At 41.1% G+C, this 20,114-nt stretch overlaps 1 protein-coding gene across 1 annotated transcript in view; it reads left to right on the plus strand.

Annotated features, from left to right (window-relative positions):
* The window catches only part of dab1b (DAB adaptor protein 1b), an 86,165-nt gene that overhangs the window by 2,682 nt on the left and 63,369 nt on the right, over positions 1–20,114 (plus strand). The window lies entirely within an intron of this gene.

A 20,114-nucleotide genomic window follows, 5' to 3' on the forward strand; every position in this document is an offset into this window, starting at 1 on the left:
TCATTTCTTTCTTTTTGGTTGAACTCAAACACTTTTTATTGAATCCACACGTTGCTGTTCCGAGGGATCAGAAGACATGATAAAAACAGGTTACGCTTGCACATTCAAATTCCTGTATCCTGCATTCCCGCTAACACGGCTTGCACACCACAGACATGCAATATTGAGACCACATTTACTGGGTCATAGCGATGTTCTCACGCGAGGCCCACATGAGCGAGACTCAGCTGAGGCACACGGAGGGGGGGTTGATGTGACATGTTGACTAAATACGGAATGGGATGCGCACCATCCGCCTCCGAGTGTTGAATGATCGTGCATGATGGGCACTGGCACAGAAGCGTGGTGGAGTCTAACCATAACCCCCAACAACCCCTCCCCCACCCACCACCACCACCACTACTGCCAATGTGTGACTCACAACCAAATCAATCCAGACACTAAATGTTAACCTTCCTTTTTTGGTATCTGCTCCCAGTCAAACCCTTAAGGCATTTTAAATAGCAACAATTATTTTCATTCGACGTAAATTTGACCATCAGGTTGTAGGCCGCAACACTGACCCCCCGCCCCCTGCGCCCCCCTGTTCCCCCCTCTTTGTACAATATTGTCTCTCCAGCTACACGAAATGGGAGTCCTGCAGCAAAATGCGCTGATTATGATTATTAGCGTTGTTGGCTGTCCTGTTTTTTTTTTCTCCCTCATGGCGCCTTGCTTACAAAAAGGTCCATTGTGCGGCCAGCTCTCATGACCTCTGTCCCCCCCTGGGCGATGCATACCAGGTAAGGTGCATGCAACAGGGTAGAGGAAGAACATGTTGCTGTTCTCTCCCTCCAGCAAGGTGGTTTTTGATTATTATAAGCATTCAGGGCTCTTATAACCCCCCCCCCAAAAAAAAAAAAAAAAAAATAAAAATAAGGTCATTCAAAAATAAGTGCATATTTGACATGAGATTTCTTTTATATATTTTTATCTGCAACATGACAGTGTATTACTGTACAGCATATCTTTCAATCTTGGCTAATACCAGCCCTTATAAATGATTACAATTCCCGTATAAAAGTAGTAGTGCGGCGGCATACATGATATGACATGAAATGATAAAAAAATGGCAACACAAGTGGAAATGCAAACTGTTGATTGTTGAAACTTGTTGAACAGTTTATGCTTTTATCAATCGTACCATATGCAGCAATAAAAATATATATGATTGAGGATTACTATTGCTGTTTTGCCGTGACAATAGTACCGATCGGCAGCAGCATTGTCGTTGGCTACCAGCAGTTGAGACCGACGGTCTTCTTCATTTCCTTTGGGCTTTTCCCTTCAGGGGCTGCCACAGCGAATCAATGTCCTCCATGTATCCCGGTTTTGTGCATCCTCTTCTCTCACACCAGCTACCTTCATGTCCTCTTTGACAACATCCATAAACGTCCTCTTCGGTCTTCCTCTCGTTCTCCTGCCTGGCAGCTCAAGGCTCAGCATCCTTCTCCCGATATAGTGACTCTCCTCTGGACATGTCCAAACCATCTCAGTCTGGCTTCTCTGACTTTCTCTCCAAAGTCTCTAATATGAGTTGTCCCTCTAATGTACTCATTCCTGATCCTATCCAACCTGGTCACTCCCAAAGAAAACCTCAACCGTTGAGACCAACGGTATTTGAGCCAAAACGGTCTTTGTAAGATCGGTTCACAATTGTTCTCATATAAAAGTTGTAGTACGCTGTCATTGTTTGAAACGATAATAAAAGTATAAAACACGGGGAAGACGTATAAGTTGGCAGGTATGGTACATGTCTGGGTGATACACCCACCACCCACTCCAAAGTTATTAGAACACCAATCATTTGGTATCGGCCCGTATAGAGACAGATCTGGGACCAGTGAACAAATTGACTCAATCAGACATGGCGGACAGGTGCGCAACTCAATCCCCCTCGTCACGTTGTTTTGCGAGTTGAAATCAACAATAAACGAGAGAAGGGGAAGTAAATGGAAATCGTAACACATTGAGCACACATACAGGTCGACGCGCAGGTAATGGCAGCCATGTTTTTCGAAGATGACACAATTTTGACAAGAGAAGTCAGTCCCCCACCCCTCTGTGCCGTGTCTCCAGACAGTCCTATAAGAAGAAACTTTTTTTTTGCGTGGAATACCCGTCAAAAATAAGACGACGAAAGAAAACTGGAATATTTTGGACAAGTGGCAATCTACCGTTCAAGCAAAAAGCACGAAAGAAGGTAAGAAGCTTGCGTTGTCTGTCCACGTAAACAAACAGTTTCGTCCTTGTTAACTAGCCGGCAACAACCGTGTGTAAGCAGTAATCAATCATTTAATAGTATTACGATCAGTCATACTTGCAAGTAGCAATGATGCTAACGTCGTATACGATATAGCTTGAAAAAATATTTTGTTTACACAATGAGACGTTTTTTAGTAACTTTTTTTTTTACATTTGCTGTACAATAGAATAGCACTATTTCAAATGAATGAAAACATCTATGTGACTGAAATGTTGAATTACGCTTATTTTCATCTTTGTGGTTACTGTCAATGCTTTAAAACTGTCAATTTAAAAGTAATTGGACCACTGGGTTACACTATGGGTTAAGGCGGGGTGGGAGGATTTACCTGGGATTGGAGGGCTCAATGTGGAAAATAGCAAAACAAAACAAAATAAAAATCGGACAAACAGATTGAGATAAGAACATGAAAACTCCACAAAAAAAAATGCTCCAAGCTGAGCTTTGAGTGTTAACCATCGCTGGAAGGCAAGACGTAGTGCCGCTCACTCCATGTGTCACCTTTGTTAGAATTGATTTATAATTTTCAAATTATTTTTTTTGTCTTCATACTTTTCCACATTGCCGTTAACTAGATAATTGAAATTTTGATTGACCCCAACCCCTCCCCCCTCCAGCCCCCTCATTGGTGCTCCCACATCAGCAACTGCTGATTAGAGAAGCGCGTATCAACATGATGCAGGCGCCCTGGGTAATGAGTCGGATTGCTTTTAATGCTGCAATTTTTTCCCCCCACAACAATCAGGCGGCACAAAGTTGTGGCAATTTGCCCTGCATGAAAGACTGCATATTACCAACCTTCGTTGAGCTTGCTTGTTTTCTCCCTATGACTCTTAGTTTGTGCGTTATTGTGATGAAATGTAGCAATTTTACTGTGAAAGTCTCTTATTTATTTATTTATTTATTTAGAATGTCAGCTGACATATTTGTGACTATATATTGTGAACGCATGGTTGGGTTTATACTGTGTGATGCCTCACGTGAGTCATCCATGCAGTTTACCGGACCTCACCTGAGCCCGCATCCAACGCTGAATTGTAGTTGTGGGGATTTGGCTTGTTCTGTATCCTTCTGAAAGATAATAGAGAAAAAGAATGATTGGTGTTTTTGAGTTCAACATGCTCATCATGGCCGAAACAGATTTTGAGATGGCGCGTTAGCTTCTCATGCTAGCTCACAGTTAGCCAACCAGTGGCGCTTTCACGTCAAGAACTGTATTGCATTCTCTTGGCTGCCGATAGGATAAGATGCACTGACTTAACCTCTCGTACTGTTTTGTTGTTTTTTTCTATGATAATATTTTAAAATTAGAACGGTTCTGCTCATAGTCGTGCAAAGGCCCTAAAAACGAAACTCGAAATATTTCCACAAACAAATCAAAGTTGGTTGACCTGCTCTGCCGATGACTAAATTTCTTCGAGTTACTCTGCCACGCAATCCACTTGAGGGACTTAACATGATTCATCCATTAAAATTGGAATGTCAGAGGACTTTCATTCATCCCATGCCTCGATTAGCTAGCTGTTCGCTGTATGCGTGTGTTTATTTTTTAATAACATTTTTTTTTTGCTCTGTTTTCCTTTGCGAAGAAGCCGACATACGAGTTTGAATTGACCAACACCGTTCCCGCCAATCGCTACTTTCTCATTTTCTCACATGGAAACATTCTGTGTCAAAACGGGGGACAAAAATGCACATCTGCGCCTAATGTCGTCATCGATGTGGATGACCTGACGTTCTTCTCCATCTGAACATCCGTCGACTCGCCGCGCTAGCTTTTATCACACCACCGCGCTGTGGAATGTCGCCTGTGGTGCAAGAGTCTCGATAATGGGCTCTTCTGACGCTCGTCGCCTGCCTGCCTACATGTACCTGCAGTCATGAAAATCAAATCATAACGCGAGCAAGACAGGTTGGCGTTAGCATTTTTTTTTGCTTTCTGCGCGCTCCATAAAGCGGATGCTATTGAGGGATTTGGCATAGCCCTTGATCACTGCCATGTTGTTGTGATTTCTTTGTCTGTGATTATTCTCAAACCCCCCCCCCCCCAAGCACCCTTTGTTGATTTGTATCCCGACGAGGTATAAAAGTCATCATGTGCTAGCCAAATAGCCGTCCGCAATTGGTTCCAACGCTGTTTGCTCTTCCGCCATCATCCCTAATCCGAGCGCAGCTGTACACACAATGCAGTAATCCCGTCACAGAACAATTGTGCTCGGGAAATCAAGACACGCTGGGCGACAAAGAGAATCATTTGTTGCCTTCACGTTGGAAGGGTGAACCTGCCCGTACGGTATATTTGTCCTTGTGTTTATCTCATGAGAGCAAACGGCGGCTTTTCCGTTTTGTAAAATGGCTGTTGTTTCAAACCTGGAGTTCATAACAGATAAATCACAAGTTGTATGAAACACGGGTGTCCAATATAAGGCCTACGCAATGTAATTTTAGCATTGCCGGCCAAATTTTTGGGACAGCAGTCTGTAAACAAACATTGCGCAACTCAGTTTCTGTCCAGTGGACTTCAATGAACTAATTATATTAAAAATGTTAACAAAATAATCCAGTCATAGCGACGTCATCATTTGCATTTGGATTGGTGTTTAAAAAAATGGTATGATCCGCGACTATAATTGGTGTTGTTTCCTAAATTAACTCATTCCCAAATGTATTCGGGAATTGAAAATATTACGTAGAACGCCATTCCCAAATGTGTTTGTTTTTTTGTTTTTGTTTTTTTTATGCTTGGGTGCCGATAAAGCGCTGACCATGGTCTCTGGCTATGTTTTTTTCTTTTCCACGAGGGGGCAGCATTTCCCTTTTTTCCATTTTAGTGCTTTGTTCCAGCTACAGCTGTTGTTAAGGCGCTATATAAACCAATATATATATATAATAACCAATAATAAAATACCTATTTTCATTGCTTTTATCACTTTGCTGCTGTGAAATGTAAATTTCTCCACTGCGAGACTAATAAAGGCAAATCCAATCCAATGTATGTATTGCATTGTATTTTGGACAGCCGCCTTCATTTCAAGCTCATATAACTACAGACCCATATAATTTAGGAGTTAACTCTTTAATTATGATAAATAAAGAGTGTCTAAGGTTTCTAACGCTGTATTGAATGTTTATGTAGTCAATATTCAATAACTCAATATTCTGTGGGTCCTGGAATTCGAGTGACAATGACAATAACCCTGGCACTGGAGTGGGCACATTGTTTCATGTCTAGCAGTGAATGAGTTAATGCGTGACTAGTTTTCAAATTTGAAGTAAAAAATAATGACTGTTATTGTGTTATTGTGAATGAGTTTTAAAAAAAAGTGTATCACCTGCGACCATAATTGGTGTTGTTTCTTACATTTAAAAAAATGTTGATGATCTGTGACCATTAATGTGTTTTTTTTTCCTCGATGAAAAAAAAAAAATGGTACGATCTGCGACTAAAACGGTAACATCCCCTAAATACGAACATGGCGTATCTTTTCATCTCGTATTTGCCGAGTTTGCAATATGCCTGCGCAACAAAAATGCTCCGAGCCCTCTTTTGATATGGAAAGCTCGTTCTCCTTCCTGCCTTTGATAAGAATTAAATTATTTCTCCCGCCTGTTCCACTGAATTGCCGAGGGCACTTCAACCTTCATTACATGAATCGTACATACACGAGAAAAAAAATATATCATATTTGTCTATGTCCTCATTGACTATTTTCTCCTCAAGACCACCGACTTGAGCTGACAGGGTCACTGCCCCATCCTGACAGGGTCTTAAATAGCTTGCGTGCAGGTCTGGAGGTCATGTGCGATTACCCGCTGAGGTTGAATAATTACCACGCAGTTGGTAGCGCCGTACGGCAATCTCCGACGGGGGATGAAAGCCCCGCGGCAAAAAGTGCTACAAGACTTGATGGGTTAACATCATTTGAGCTTGTTGGCCAGATATTAAGTAGGATCCGCCTTCTAGAAAGCGCTTTTTTCTGTCAATGTTGGTCATGATCCTGAGCAAAATATTCCGATCTCTCTGTGTCGGACAAATGAGATCTTCAAAAAAGATGATTGGAGGGCTTAGCGGCAGCCGTCATGGAATCTTAACTTGGCTCATTTATAGCTGACCGAGGTTATCTGCTCAAATGGGATTTTTTTTCCTCATTGAGACTCAAACGACCAGTCAGTCATTTCGCCCACGGGGTTCGAGAAGGCGTTTTCGCCTGAGGACCTCATGGTGTCATCTTATTTATTTATTTATTTATTTATTTATTTATTTATTTATTTATTTATTTATTTATGTAGTTCGTTGTGTATTTATCAGAATCAGAATCAGAATCATCTTTATTGCCAAGTATGTAGAACACACAAGGAATTTGTTTCCGGTAGAACACGCTGCACTAGTATCGTCGTCAAAAAAAACTGCTAAGTGGCACTATACAGTTCCATTTTGGCTACTGTTGAAGAGTTCAAAGAGTTAATGGCTTGGGGGAAGAAGCTGTTTCAATGTCTGCTGGATTTGGTGCGCATGGATCGGTAGCGCCTGCCTGAGGGGAGTAGCTGGAAAAGGTGGTGGGCAGGGTGCGGAGGGTCCAGTAGGATTTTCCGCGCCCTTGTTCGGATTCTTGCAGTGTGCAAGTCCTCGAGAGTGGGTAGGGCGGTGCCAATTATTTTTTTCCGCCGTCCTAACTGTCCGTTGAAGTCGGATTTTGTCCATTTTTGTGGCGGCCCCGAACCAAACGGTGATGGAAGAACACAGGATGGATTCGATGACAGCCGTGTAGAAATGTTGCAGCACCTCCTGTGGCAGGCCATGCTTCTTTAGCAGCCTCAGGAAGTACATTCTCTGTTATTTATTTGTGTTTATTTTCTGTTTGATTGTGCATTTATTTACTTATTTATGTATCTATTTATTTATTAACTGTTAATTTATTTATATATTTAGCTATTTATTTATTGAGTTATTTAGTTATTTATGTAGTTATTTCTGTATTTATTTATTTTTGTTCATTTATTTGTTTATTTTCTGTTTGATTGCGTATTTATTTACTTATTTATGTATCTATTTATTTATTAATTTTTCCTTGAGAGTTTTGAAACGGCAGGCTGATTGAAAAACTCTAAATTATCCCTAATTTATTTATATATTTAGCTATTTATTTATTTATCCATCCATCTATCTATCCATTTATTTATTTAATTTTATTTAAAACAGATTCTTTTCTTACAGACAGTGTATTGTAGGTGTTCAAATACCTGACATGTTTCGGCGTATACTTCCGCCTTCGTCAGTGTCACCTCTTCATTTATTTATTTATTTATTATATGTATATGTTTTTAAGCAGTTACCTATTCTTTATTTTGGCCATCCATTCGATTATTTATTTACATATTTATTTATTGGTGTATTTATTTATTTATATTCATGAACGTATTATCTGTTAATTTATTTATTTATTTATTTATTCTTTTACACACACATATATATATATATATATATATATATATATATATATATATATATATATATATATATATATATATATATATATATATTTGTGTATTTATTCATTTGTTTATTTATTTGGTTATATGTATATATATATTTTTTAAGCAGTTGCCTATTCTGTTTTTTTTTGTCCATCCATTTGTTTATTTATTTAGATATTGTATTTGCATATTTATTTATTTGTGTGTTTGTTTATTTATTTTTCTTTATTTTTATTTATTTGTGTGTTTGGTTATTTATTCAGGTATTTCTTTATCCATAATAATAATAATAATAATACATTTCATTTATAAGCGCCTTTCAAAACTCTCAAGGACATTTTAGTTAACATTTTTTTCGACTTTCCATGCTTAATTTCTTAGATGGACATTTGTGAAGGGTGAGAAGTTACAGTAGTGCGTCATCTTCACAGTTGAGTTGCAGGGTTTGATTCAGGCTTTAGGCTTCCTGTGTAGCGTTTTCATGTACTCCCCGTGCCTCTGTGCGTTTTCTCCGGGTACTCCGATATCCTCCCGCATTCCAAAAACATACACGGCAGGCTGATTGAAAACTCTAAATTATCCCTAAGTGTGAGTGTGAGCACGATTGTCTGCCTCGTGTGCCCTGTGATTTGCAGGCAAACAGTTCAGAGTGTCCTCGCCTACTGCCCGAACCCATCTGGGATAGGCTCCAGTACCCCCCCCCCTCCGGGTGCTGACATTAAAGTGGATCACAAAATGGACTGATGGATGGATGGACATTTGTGATTACCCTTTTTCCCGATGCTCATCACGCCTATCGGAATGGTTGATAAAACTGAAATGTGACCCAATTAAAATAAGCTCGTGAAAGAAATTCCAATCACAGAGGAGTTTTTTTTTCGTTGTGTGGAAGACGCCAGTGTATTTTAGTTCTGCTCCAAGGAAGACAGTACCTCCAATGAATCCAGGTTGTGTCACTCTGCTCTTTCTGTTGGCTCAGGCATATGGTTCTCTTTTATTCCAGTTTGTGGGGCCTTTAATTAGCCCAGTGGTCCAAATGAGGTTAGCGAAGCAAAGGAACGCAAATCAGATAAGTGTGAGCAGGCGGGGGGGATATGTTATGCGTGTTGTTTTGGTGTAGTTTGCACTTTGGAAGAGCAAGGTGTTATATAATACGGTGGTAGATTATGTGAAGGATCGATCATGCGCCGTTGTCCGCCCCAATCTCCATTCACAACGTGTGCGCATGCTAATCACGTTCTCTGAAGTTCCTAGCTAATTGTTTCTCAGGAGGTGTAGCGAGCCTCCGCTCAGTATGTTATTTGTACTGTTGTGTGCAGTGTTCGGCCATGCATACATTTGCAAATGTGTTTGTGTGATCTAAAAGAACAAATATGAGGTGAGAATCTCTCTTTGGATGTCAGGGGGTTTGTGAATCCATTGTTAGAGGGCTGCGCGTGCCGTGACTGCCGCCTTGTTTTCCTATTTGAAAATATTTACCACGTAAGATGATGCATGTTGGGTGTGTTTGTCAATGAGATTCCCCGAATACCGTGATCAGGTTGTTGTGCCCCTTCAGGCCCTGGACAGCACATCTATAGTAACTGACGAGTCACAGTCACACCCATGTGCAATTTAAAGTGATCAGTTCATCCGATATGCATATTTTGGGATGTAGGATGGGGGGTTGTGAGAATCTGGATAAAACCCACTTAAAATCATCAGAGCTGTGAGGAAATCGAACCACAATTCGTCTGCGCTGTCCGCTTCTAATTCTGCCCCGTGAATGAAATGCATTATTATTTATTTATACATAACAACACGAAATAATAAATACAAAATAGCTATTGATATAGATATATACAAATCTAGATATAAAAAAATATTATTATACAATATAATACATATTGATTCATATAGCGCTTCGACAACAGCTGAAGCTATTATTATTATCTGGATATGCTTGACAGCTGCACCGCTGCATATGAATCCTGCCGAGCAAATACGGCTGTGAAGAATCTTCTCTTTGACTAATGGCTACGTCTACACTGCCAGAAAGCTGACATCCCGCATTGTGCAACTCTACATGACACCTGTCAAGATGGGAAGATGCCTGTTGTCTGTGTTCTCACTCCCCTGCTGCTTTCTTTTCTTTTCTTCCTGACACAAGATCATAGTGTCTCCCTTCGTTGGTATCTGAGCACCGTTGCATCTCTCACCCGTTGTTATTTTCTATTCCGTGTTTCAGTCATATGATTCGTGTACTTTTTTCTCTCCCCTCCTGTCTCCGAGGGGATTGTCTCCATTCAAACATCCAACAGTCAGTTCCTCAACGCTGCCCAACGTGGTACCTTGATCTCGGCCATGTAATGCTTCAGAGTCTTCGGGGACGTCCCTCCTGTTTTCAATGAGTTGCTTGTCCCAGCGGGGAGTCAAGGTGGGGTGGGGGGGACCAAAAGCAAGCGATGGGGAAGCCATGTCTCACACAGCAGAGGCAGCGAGGTGAATGCGCTTTGACTAAATCTCCCCCTTAGCCACTTATTATTATTCATAAAGTTCAAACTCTGCTCCACTGCGGCTCTGAAATGGACTATAAATCTGTGGGTTGCATAAGGAGAAGTCAACAAACGCTGAGCATTTGATTTTTTTTCTCTCTCTCCAGGCTGGGATGATGTGCATATTTATGAACATGTACTGCCAACATTTGATCCTCCAATGTGATCTAATTGTGCCGCACTTTTGTTTCAACGTCGTCATTTGTTACGTCTAACTTATGACATGGCTTCTGAATACAGTGAGACCTCAACTTACGAACTTAATTGGTTCCCAGACAGAGTGTGTAAGGCGAAAAGTGTGTATCTCGAAAAAAAATTTCCCATAGGAAACCGTTAAAATGGGAATAATCCGTTCCCGGGTTCCCATAAAATATACTTTTCAACTAAATAAGCCTTAAAACTACACACCACATACCTTATTCTATGTATAATAAATGTGCTATTGTATTGTAATGAAAGAAATACACTGCATTGTATCATAAAGTCACTTTATTTACATTTGTGATGGTCATTTATGGCTTGATGGAATGGCGTTTGAGGTCGATGGTCAAAGGGAATTGCTTTTTGGAAAGAGAGGCGCATTACATGAAGACTGTAATTAAAGAAATAAACTGTGCTGTAAAATAAAGTTTTATTTACCTTTTTGATGGTCGTTAGTGGCTTATGGAAGGAGAGTCACCTTCCATAAGGACTGTTGGTAACTTAACCTCTGGTGCTGTTCGGTCGTGTGCTTCCGCCGAAGATCACTCCGCCAGCCGTGGTGGGTGTGTATTATGAAAATAGTGCTTATTATAAGGTTTAATTTTCAGAAATTTGACGTTTGTAAGATAAGGTGTTTGTAAGTTGCGGTCTCACTGTATATGATTTTCCTTTTCTGGAGTATCATCCATTATTTTTTTTTTTCTTAGATAAACTACCGTCCACTGTGCGTCCTGACAATTGCCGGTGTCAAATTCGCATGAGACAAAGTGACACTTTTTGGTCAGGTGACTGCGAGTATACACAATATGAAATGTAAACATATGCACGGTTGCCCTCTGTGTTTTGTCAAACAAGAATGCATATTGCTCCGATGAGTTATTTATACGACGTGCCGTTAGCGGAGACAGGTAAAGGAAAGGCAGAGGGGTTTGATGAATTTTTCAGTTGATGAAATGAGGATTTGCCCCGTATGGGGGTTGTCGTTGTGTTTGTTTGGGGGTTGTCGTGTTTGTTGTCGAAAATGGATTCAGATGAACGTGCACGGTCAAGGTGAATTCTGTTTGAATATGAACTGCAGCAAAAATCGAGGCTCTACGCCGCTTCTTGAATTTGTCGAATTTGATCTCTTTATCGGAATTCGACACTTATGATAGAAATTCTTAATGCCATTTTTTGGGGATGGTGCGGAGTTGTTTGTTGAAAACATTGAAAAATTCAAATTAAACAAATACAATTTAATGTACTATATTTTCCAATGTATAAGGCACAGCGGAGTATAAGGCGCCAATGAATGGTGTATTTTCAATTTTGTTCCTTATATAAGACGTACCGGACTATAAGTCGCACCTTCCATTTCCAGTGTATAAGGTGCACCAGGGTATAAGGCGCACCCCCAATGAATGATGTATTTTCATTTTTGTCCCTTATAGGAGACGCACCAGACTATAAAGTTCACCTTACATTTCCAGTGTACAAGTTGCACCGGAGTATAAGACGCACCCCCGTGAATGGTGTATTGTCATTTTTTTCCTTATATACGACACACCGGACTATGAGGTGCACCTTCCACGAATGAGGAAAAGTTTTCCAAATATAATACATAAATATACAAATATAAGGCGCACCACATTACAGTGTCTGAAAAAGCGTCTGCCCGGACGCCAGGGGCGTGCAACTTTTTCTGCCGGGCGTACAACTTACAAAATGTCTCCGCCCGAGTGGCCGACAACTTCTTCAAGCAAACGTTTGAACAAAGATTTTGAAATCAAAATAAATTATTCCGATTTAGAAATCTTCATTCGGTTTGGACATTTCTGGATTTCGGTTTGTTTGGCAATTTGCATACTCGGCACGGCAGCCAATCAGAAGCCTGCTTCGTGCTTCCATCTTTCCCGAGTGTTATAAGGTTGTGCATTTGCATATCATTTTACAAAGTAGATGCACAGAACCTCACCCCCAGAAGAAAGATTCAAAAGAAGCTAACAACATTTATGACGCTACCAAACGTTAACGTACATTATCCCGTGACTGTAAAGTGTCCTTGAGCGTTTTGAAAGGCGCTTAGAAATTGAATGCAATTAAAAGCATCGTGGAAAGAAGAATTCACGTGGCTTGTAGCAGACGACGCAACGCAAACATTGCATTGTGGAAAATGACGAAGAGTATATGGACAAACGACCAATTGGAGCAAAATCATCAGCAAGGGATATTTACGATAAATAAAGCAATTGAGCATTTGTGGTAGGTACATCCTTAATAAAAACAATCCTTAATACTTAATACGAGAAAACCATGTTTTACTAATGTATCACTTTAATTTACACATACTCTCAATAAATAGCTTGGCAGAGAGGCGCAGAATTCAGACGTATGTCATTTGAGGACTGCGTCTCCTGCCGGCAGTGGGGACAATCTTTCTGCTTTTGAGTCTCTGTCCACGGTGTCTGACTGTCATATCTCTGACACTTTGCAACAATGTTTATTTATTTTTATGCGATTAGTCGTCTTATTGTGTTTCAAGTTGTGAAAAATGGAGCAGGCAACTTTATGGCCGGACAGGTCACTTTTCAGAGTTGTCTGCCCTGGTGTCCGCTAACTTTTTGTCATGAGTTTCAGACATTGCCACATTATAAGGCGCTACAGTAGAGGCTGAGGTTACGCATGACTTCTTCTGCAGGGGGAAATGGAGTCGGTGGCTGCTGACAGCCGTTGGAAGACCTGTTGTGGCTCAATATTACTTCACATATAAGGCGCAGCTGTTTTTCATGAAAGTTAAGGCTTTTGGGTGCGCTTTATACACCGAAAAATATGGTATCTCAAACATTGACGGGTGTTGTAGTAACTTCTGATTCTGAGACCATACAGCGGAAATTTGCTGGCGAACCGCATCAAATGAAAATGACTCTTAGAAAAGATCAAGACATTGTATTCATTCAATGTAATGAAGCGGTTAAATAAATCCACCAGCAAATTTCCACTCATTCCCAAGAAGAGCTGATTTCAATCTGCGTTTCCTCCCCCGAGCCACATCGCATGCCGTTCAGAAATTAGTTGAAGCTCTAAAGCACATTTTTGTCGAATACTCTGGCTTTCCAAGCACCCGTTTATTCATTCATATGCAAATGTGTTTAATTTGCATCCAGTTAAAGTTTATTTGTGAGACAGCGTACCTAAACAAACGAAACACGGCTACTGAACGCAAGACTGATTAGTTTATCGGGTTGTTTTCAACATCGACAATCAAGGCTGAAATGTGGCAACATTTCAAATTCTCATCTGGAATAAATAACTGAAAAATACAAGAGTTGAAAAAGCCATTTTTTTTGGACTTTTTTAATTCCTAACGGCACTCCAAGGGAACGTGGCTTGCAACAAAGTAGGTGTCAAAGTTAAGGCCCGGGGGCCAAATCTGTCCCGCCACATGAATTTATTTGGGCCGCAAAAGCAAATCAAACTTGTAAAATGTTGTCATGCTTGCTAAAGTTTGAACCAAAATTTGTCGTATGTAAACCACAATAGCAGTCATTATTCTTGACTTCAAATTTGAAAACTTAATATTCATTAACTCACTCACTACCAGACGTGCAAAAAAGGTGTCCACTCCAGTGCCAGAGTTATTGTCATTGTCACTCGAATTCCAGGACCCACAGAATATTGAGTTTTAGGACTACATAAACATTCAATACAGCGTTAGAAACCTTAGACACTCTTTATTCATCAGAGAGTTAATTCATAAATTACATAGGTCTGGAGTTGTGTGAGATTGAAATGAGGGTGACTGTCCAAAATGCAATACAATACATATATAGTGGTTTATATAGCGCTTTAACAACAGTTGTAGCTGGAACACAGTGCTAACATGGAAAAAAGGGAAATGCTGCACCCTTGTGTAAGGGGAAAACACATTGCCAGAGGCCATGACCAGCGCTTTAGCGGCACCCAAGCATGAAAAAACAAAACCCTAACAAATTCGGGAATGGCAGTGAATGAGTTAATTTGTTGTGTAATATGTGGAGGGAATGGCTTCCCCAAAATCATAACAGCCCACAGAGCGGAAACCGTAACTACAACATGGCCCGTGGCAAAAAATGACTTTGACACCTTTGGTATACGACACTGTGAAGATAACATTAGCAAACAAGCTAGCACTAATGATGATGTGCTCCATGCACATCAATCATTGTCTTTGCAAAAGTGCAAAGACAAAGTGAGGTGGCGGTTGTGCCGCCGCCGCTCGCCGACTGGCGTGCGTTTCTCTTCCCTCCGATCGCGGATGAAGAATCCTGGTGGCCCCGGCTGCTCTGTGACCGCGGCAAATCCGGGGGAGAAACATATTCATGTTGACAGTCCTCCTTCTCGCTTCGAGCCCGGGAGGAGGATCACAGAAGCTGTCAGTCAGTCGCCGTCTCCGTCTCTCCTGGCGGCCGCTGGTTAAAAGTCGGCAAAGGGGAGGAGGAGGAGGTAATGAAGAAACGGTCGAAGATGGAACAAGCTTGCGTGTGAAGGTTCTCCATATCCGTATCGAATGTAACATATTGGCAGTCATTCTGTACCTTATGTTTTGAACCGAGTTCATAACACGTTGAAATCAATACAGTGATACCTTGGCTGACGAACTTCATTGGTTCGCAGACAGTGTGTAAGGCGAAAAGTGTGTATCCCAAAAATTAATTTCCCATAGGAAACCATTAAAATGAGAATAATCCGTTCCCAGGTGCCCATAAAACATAATTTTCTACTTTCTAATTTTCTCCTCCTTAAAACTACACAAAATATACCTTATTTTATCTATAATAAATGTGCTATGATATTATAATTAAAGAAATACACTGTACTGTATAATAACATCGTTTTATTGACCTTTGTGATTGTCGTTAATGGCTTGATGGAATGTAGTGGCCGGTTTCATTCGCATTTAATACTCAATGAGGAACGTAACCTTCTTCTTTCACCATCCTCAGGAATGATCCCTTGTAGGTGCTTTGTCTGTGATAATTGTATCTAGTTCTTCATCAATTTTGTTCTGTTTAGCTGGGTTAACTTTGGACTATCCAAGTTAAAACTCTCTCACTGTCGTCTGCCTGTCTCTTTAATGTTTAAACCACTTCCCCCCACTACTGCTTTCTTGACCAATCGCGTGGCTTTAACCGAAGACTGGGGGCGGGGAATAGAGGACAAAAACAGTCTGCTGCCATTTTGTTGTTCGAAGAACGGGCTTTTCGCGTACAACACATCACTCATTGAGGCAGCTCCATGTACGAAAAAAGTTTGTATGCCAAGGTAAATTTTTCATAAATGTAACGTTCGTAAACCAAAAAGTTCGAAAGGCAAGGGTTTCGTAAACCGATGTATCACTGTATGTTGAAAATTACACGGAGAAGGAATCACACACGTTTACGCATCTGCCCTGCAACCGCGTGTTAACATTTACAGGTAGAGGCAAGTCGTGTGATTCGGTGCCATCACGCTCGCGTCTGGCTCGTCGGTTGATTTCCTTAACCGAAATCTGGTGCCAATACCTTTTATTGCGTACTTTTAACTCATTCACTGCCATCCACTAATTTATTCGGGAATTTAAAATATGATGTTGAGCGCCATTCGCGAATGTCAGAATCAGAATAATCATTATTGCCAAGTATGTAGAACACACAAGGAATTTGTGTGTTCTACTGTGTGTGAATTTGTAGGACACACTGCACTAGTATCATCTTCGAAGTACTATACAGTTATATTTGGGTTACTGTTTATAGAGTTAATGGCGACAGGGGAAGACTCTGTTTAAATGTCTGCTGGATTTGGTGCGCATGGATCGTTAGCGCCTGCCGAAGAGGATTAGCTGGAAAAGGTGATGGGCAGGGTGCGGAGGGTTCAGTAGGATTTTCCTCGCCCTTGTTTCGATTCTTGCAGTGTGCAAGTCCTCGAGAGTGGGTAGGGCGGTGCCAATGATTTTTTTCCGCCGTCCTAACTGTCCGTTGAAGTCGGGTTTTTGTCTTTTCCATGCTTGGGTGCCGATAAAGTTCTGTCCATGAACTCTGGCAATGTTTTTTTCCACAAGGGGGCAGCATTTCCTTTTTTCCATGTTAGTGCTTTGTTCCAGCTTCAGCTGTTGTTAAAGTGCTATCTAAACCAATATGTATGTATTGCAATGCATTTTGGACATCCACCCTCATTTCAAGCTCATATAACTCCAGATCCATATAATTTAGGAATTAACTTTTTTTCTGATGAAAGAAGAGAGCCTAAGGTTTCTAACGCTAATAGTCAATGTTTATGGAGTCCTAAAACTCAATATTCTGTGGGTCCTGGAATTCAAGTGAAAATGACAAAAACCCTGGCACTCGAATGGACACATTTTTGCACGTCTGGCAGCGAAGGGGTTAAAATCAAAATTGCTTTTCTTTCTCAGGACGAGGAATGATGTGCAAAAGGCATTTTTTGTATTTTTGTTGTTTGACTTCAAGACGACGTCACAAGAGTGGCTGCCTTTACAGCAACTCCTGTATTTTGTTTTTCTAGTTCTTCCTTTCCTTTCCTCTTCCTTTCATACGTTTGCTACTGTGAAATTTAAATTTCTCCACTGTGAGACTAATAAAGGCTAATCCAATCCATGTTTGTTCTCCCCTCGTGCCTTGACATCATGACGAAGTGAAACGCAATCGACTGCCTTTCTGCCTCTTCACCCTCCCCCTTCTCCCACCGCCCATTTCAACCCCTTTCATTTGCTGAATGCATTTTGAACCCACGCAAAATGAGAACAAATGAACAAATGAATGTTTCATGATTGCTTTTATGATGAGAAAGATGCAAATGAAGATGAGTGAATGAATGAATGTTTAATGAACGCTTGTTTAATGAAAAGGACTTATTAACTACAGCGCTGACTTAGCACTGCGCTGGCCACCGTGCATAAAAGCGTCGCTTTATGTTCTGATGCAATACATGCCGATGAACACGCCGGGTTCGTCAAGTGGACCCGATTAACAGGCGGGTGACACAATGAACTCGTTATTGTTGTTATCTGTCGCTTTCCCTCGCCAACTCGTGTTTTGGTTGGAACATAATGCGCAAACATGCAATCTGATGAGCTAAAACTGCCCAGGACTCTGCCAGCAGCTCTGCAGACCCGTACTTGTAAGACACATCATCCACGAATTAGCCGTGGTTGTCTTATCTGACCATGTCTCGCACAGAGGTTTTTTTTTCACAGGAAATGATGCTTAACTCCATTTCCGTATTATTTAAAATATTTAACACTGGATAATAGAAAGGAAGCATGAGTACAGTGAAACTGAATCCCAACATCTGACAAAGCTGTGTAATGCAATTGATGAAGAGAAGAGGACCCAGAGGTGAGCCTTTTGGAACACCCAGTTTGACCAGGAAGTGAAAATTCCCATTTCCTGAGGTGTCACGAAACTACGGAGGCTAGTCTGTCAAAAATAATGACCGATTGTTACAGAATTGACTTCCATTGTCGGATCCAACGTCTCAGTTATCGACCAATTCGGTTTTTTGACCAAATATGTCATTTTTTGTATGCCTCGGTTCACAATTGAAAATTGGTTCTCGACCAAACTGAGCACACCTGAATGCACCACTCAACTACCCACCACTTCCTTATGCATCACTTCCTTGTGTCGCATCTCATTGTGACCGACGGATTATCCTGATTTAGCGTTCCATTGTGAGTGTAACGTTTTGGTTTGCGACCAACAGGTGGCACTATAGGGCCCCGCCTGCAGCTGCACAGGTGTTGGTCGGTTTAATCAGTGGCAGTTAAAAGGACTCCCGGCATGACCATTCAGTTACGGGTCATTGTTTGTTTTACCTTGTCAGTTTTTTTTGTCATGTTACACTCATGGTTTAGTTTGCTACTTTGGACCTTTTTGTTCTGATAACTTTGTTGTTTGAGATTTTATTCCTGCTGACTTTATTTAATGCAATTTGTCAAATACACTCTGCTCCTCCCTCCTGCCTGCTTTTTTTTGGGGTCCACCACCAACACCTTGCAAAGCGTGACAGTTGGCAGGCGTGTTTGTATTGTTCAATCACGATTTAAAAAAAAAAAAAAGCAGACATTGATTATGTTGATTATAATGCCATTATAATCAACGTAATCAATGTCTGCTTCTTTAAATTATTTTATTAATGGGAAATGTTTCGTTTTTTGACCAAATTGATTATCTAACAGGTTTTTGGAACACATTATGGTTGAAAACCAAGGTTTTACTGGACATCTACTCCTCAACCTGTACTTCCATATCACACCCTCAACCAATCAATGCGTGAGTTCAAAAATATTGTCCAACTGGCTGAGAAGCCGATAGTAGAATACCGTGTGAGCACATCCAAATAGCCCGCATTTGAATTGCTAATCGGACCCGCAAAAAAAAAAAGATAACGCTGAACGCGAAGGTTCTTGCTAACACTACAGCGTTAACTCCTGGGTGAGCGGCCTCAGCACAAGATCAAAGCATTTAAAAAAAGGACAGACTTAATCTTCTGCAGGGGACCATTCTCACTGGCCTCCCAAATCCCCTTTTTCTCTGAGCTGAACTGCCGCACCACGCCGCAAAGACACAGAGGGAAATGGAAGGAGGAAGCCGAGCTTTGTTAGCGCTTTCTAAATTGGGTTGCCTTTGTGCAAATCCGCTCTTCTCTCTCTCAATTCAAATGATGCTTTTTGTCCCCCTGGTAGGGTTTTGGACACACCATAAAATGGTTTGCGTGGCGCGCGCCAATGGAAGGCTCTCAATGTGCGCTCCCACGTGCCGATCCTCCCGCGGTCGAAATGCGCACGGATTTAGACGGCGGGGACCCACACATCAAAACGCATCGCTACTCATGTGGAACGGGAGTTAGATAGCGGTGGAGGCGCACAACCCACTGGTGGGTGAAACGTGCACCCACACGCTCACATGTCGCAATGCTACATCAATGACTTTTTCGTTTTTGAAGAGGGTGGATTTTGGGCTGATGCACTTTCATTTAACTTGGACTGCATGGTGGACCACTCAAGTACCTCCCCGCTGATCAATTCAACTATTACCGAATGTTCCTGTGTATAAGGTGTACCGGAGTATAAGGTGCACCCCCAATGAATGAAAAAAGTTTTACAAATATAATATATAAATGTATACAAGTTTACAAATATTAGGGCACCACATTATAAGGCGCTACGGTAAAGCCTGGGGTTACGCATGACTTCTATAGGGGGAAATGGAATCAGTGGCTGCTGACAGTAGTTGCGAGACCTGTTGTGGCTCAATATTACTTCACATATAAGGTGCACCGGCCTATAAGGGGCAAGGATGTCTTTTAGAGAAAATCAAGGCTTTTGCGTGCACCTTATACACCGAAAAATCTGATATCTCAAGTTATTTTTGACCTATTTCTGAAAATATGATTTTGGGAATTAGCTGAGTTACTAAATTGCGTAGTTGTCACCACATCCCTCACTATTCCATCCGTGACTTGGTAGGCCAACAGCCATCCTTTATTTCGCCTTTATTTTTCCACATAGTCACAAACCCCAGATGACAGCACTGGACAGCACTGGTGTCAAAGTCAAACCTGGCCCGGGGGCCAAACCTCATTTT

Source organism: Hippocampus bargibanti, linkage group LG11 (genome assembly GCF_051943395.1).
Source record: "Hippocampus bargibanti isolate YZ-2025 linkage group LG11, ASM5194339v1, whole genome shotgun sequence".
NCBI lineage: Eukaryota > Metazoa > Chordata > Actinopteri > Syngnathiformes > Syngnathidae > Hippocampus > Hippocampus bargibanti.